Below are 3368 nucleotides of genomic sequence, written 5' to 3' on the forward strand. Positions count from 1 at the left end.
TTAAGCCCGTGGGCCTGTCCATCTGTTCGCTTTTGTACATCCCAACCATGCACTCAGTAGGAGCTTGTCAGTCTTTGGTGAGTGAGTGAATAGTTCCCCTCATCCCACTACTGCTGAGAAAAAACACCACCCTGTATTATACAGAAAATAGTTCAAAGGCCACGCCAAAGTATAGTGTCAGTCTTGGACTAATGAAAGTGAGGATGCATTTCCTAACCTGTTTGTTGCCAGTTAACAAAAAGGAATAGAGCATGTTAACCAACACAACTTGACAAAGTTGAGAAAAATTCCTATAGTTTAGAAAAAAAGATTTGAATGGCTGGAAAGAGTTTCCAGGATCAAAAGCAATTTTGATGCAACTTTTCTCATTTCATCAAAACTGTATTGAAAAGATGAGCATGGAAATAGACCAGCTTTAGTTTGGATCTCAAGCATTGTCTATAAAAACAAAGGCATTATGTAGATTTTAAAGACCAAGGGTGTTATTGTTTAGGAATAATGAAACAGTGTAGATAATGAATTCCTGGGTCTTATATTTGGACTACCTCTTATGGCTTTTAGGAAAATGACATGGTATCTTATATTTGGAGCTGTAGCTTGGCTTCCCATTTTCTGCTATATTTATCCTAAGGGACCAACGTTGGAAACATTGAGTATTTCAAAGGTAACCCTGATGAAAGCATTGAATGTTACGTGAAACTGAATTTCAGTTTTGGAGGTTTTGCTTGTTGTGCATGGCAGTGCCCTGGATGAAGGCATGCAAAGTGGCAGCACTGTGTGCAAGTACATTTGAACTCATGTGCCATCTCCTCTCCAAGGAAAACTGGTGTTCTAGACAAATCTGGACTAATACATAGTGGTGGTGGTACTTCTCTTCCCCTCCTTTATGCCAAAGAATTTATTTAATACCCAGCAATGTGATAAGAAAGCCTTGAAGGTCGGACCTCCTCTGGGAGCAGGGGCAGCTCACAAGTGCAGAGCATGAAGCCAGGAAGAGAGCAATTCAATATTTTCATTTTTCTCATAATTTTGCATTATAAAATTGTATTTATATTTAATATATATTTATCCATGTATCTTTAATTCACACCTCTTCAGTTTTCTAGCATAAATTGTTTTTTTTCATAGCTAATTAAATCTTATTTATTAAGTCTTACTTTCTTATTCTCCAATTCACGTGCCTGTAGTTCAGGAACACAGATTTATTTAAACTATGCCTCATGGATCTCTGGGGTCTGTAGTAGATTTCTGGAGTTGGTCCCAGGATCAAGCATCCTCATGTTAATAGGGAGTAGTCCAGGCATGGACACGATAGTGTCATATGGGAGATATGCCAAGAACTCATTCTGGCCCCAGCCCAATATCTTCAATTGAAGGTGCCTGAAAAAAAAAGTAAAGAAGCAAAATTGATATATCTGGGTCAAAAGGGGATAGGCTAAATTTAGCTTTAAACTCAGAGTACTAACCGAGGGAGGTACCTGAAGAGTGCCTCCCCTTGAGTTGAAGACAGCAAGCAGGGTCCAATAAGTTAAATTCCTCTGGAGAGCAGTTTGCCTTTGGATATGTCATCTTTATTCATCTCGGGGTCAATCCATTTTAAAGTTCTCTGCAAAGAGACAATTCATGGGCTATGGGCCCAGGTCTTAGAAATCTCTCCCAATTTAAAATTCTACCCTCTTGGCCAAGGATTGTTGAGTAAAGAAATAAAGTTTGTGGAAATAAATCAAGATGAAGTTGTTGACTGCTGTGTTATGTCTCATAGCATGAAGAAAAGCACTAAATGTTTATTATCATCTTTTGCATAGAATTTTCAGAAGTCTTCTCTGTGAGAACAGGGATTTTGGCTTATTCACTGTTGTCTAGAAAAGTACCTGGCAAAAGATCAAAGAATATTTCTTAAAAAATTCATGAGCACATTGGTGAAGATTTTACATGCTATCATACTTGTTGGAGTCGGAGAGTTCATTTGGCCCTAATAAAGAAATGCTCCTATATCAGGTCTCAGACCAAAAAAGGGAAACGTCTCCTCAGGGTCTCTGATCTATGTGACACTCATCATTTTTTTCTTACGAACCCTTAACAGTTTGAGGAACAGAATGCCTGATCGTTCATCCCTGCAACTTCCTGTCAGCTCGTGCATAGATACTCACGCAACCAGGAGAACAGATAACCCACAGGATAACCCATAGTTGCATCATTCAGGAAAATGATTTACCAGAGAAGGAGTCTAGCTTTTTCTTGCATGCAATGGGTAGGCGAGTGCAAAGAACAAGGGACATGTTACAGAACTTTTGCTGCATTTTGAATATTGCAGGACAATCACAAGTCAGAGTGAGCTGGGGTCAATTTCACTGGTGTATCATTCCATGGCATATCCATCAGAGGACCCAATAGTCAAATGACCTTTGACTAGCCTCAAAATCCTCACTTTCACTAGAGCAGGGTAGAAGAAAGACATCACATAAATGACTGACATTGATTTCCTAAGAGAATTGGCCCTCTTCCACTTGTAGCCCCACGTCTTTGCACAAATAGAACCAGAAAGCCAACAATTAAGCCCATAGGAAACAGAACAAGCACCTATCTGACAGTTGGTGGGACTTCTTCTACTCTCCCACTGAATTATTTGAAAGTAGCTAGCCTCCTTCATACCTGGAGTCTAATGATTTCTAAAACTGTAAGAGACTATGTAGCTTCATCTCTAAGGAAAGGCAGTAGGAAAAGTATTCTTTTATCTGTGTCTTTCCTCTTAGCATTTTGTGCCAATTTTTAGACATGTATACAGGGTATGATCACAGCAACCAAACAATTACCAGAGCATTTCAGTCTTTGATGGAAATTCAGTCCTAAATGTGGACAAGTCAGTGTCATGAGAAAGAAGATTTGTGCAATAGCACGGAAGACATCAAGAATTGTTGGTTTTTTTCAAAATTTAAAAATATCCCTTACTAGTGAAGAAGCTTTCTTTTTAAATTTTTGTTTAGATTTTCTTTGGAGTCCTTAAAAATTTCCCCTTCTTACATCTTCCAACCCTTGGTACCTTACTTTATTTATTTTCTTTAATGTTTACTTATTTAGTTTGAAAGAGAGAGAGGTCTGGGAAGGGAGAGGCAGAGAGAGAGAGAGAGAGAGAGAGAGAGAGCGAGAGAGAGCGAGAGAGAGAGAGAGCGCCACAGAATACCAAGCAGGCTCCATGCTGTCAGTGCAGAACCAGATGGACACGGCTCAAACTCATGAACCAAATTTACAAACTGTTAGATCATGACCTGAACCAAAATCAAGAGTTTGGATGCTCAACAGACTGAGTTACCCAGGTGGCCTGGCACCTTACTTTGGTTGATAATGGTCAGGACTCCCTTTTGTGCTAT

At 39.3% G+C, this 3368-nt stretch overlaps 1 long non-coding RNA gene across 1 annotated transcript; it reads right to left on the reverse strand.

Moving 5' to 3' along the window:
- Positions 1 to 405: 405 nt before the first annotated feature.
- On the reverse strand, positions 406 to 2081 carry LOC115296479. Its single transcript, XR_003910897.1, has 3 exons — positions 1872 to 2081; positions 1467 to 1606; positions 406 to 1380 (listed from the first exon to the last, which is right to left on the reverse strand). It is a non-coding gene; the product is annotated as an uncharacterized LOC115296479 (long non-coding RNA).
- Between the last annotated feature and the right edge of the window lie 1287 nt (positions 2082 to 3368).

This window comes from Suricata suricatta, chromosome 1, assembly GCF_006229205.1.
Source record: "Suricata suricatta isolate VVHF042 chromosome 1, meerkat_22Aug2017_6uvM2_HiC, whole genome shotgun sequence".
Taxonomy (NCBI): Eukaryota; Metazoa; Chordata; class Mammalia; order Carnivora; family Herpestidae; genus Suricata; species Suricata suricatta.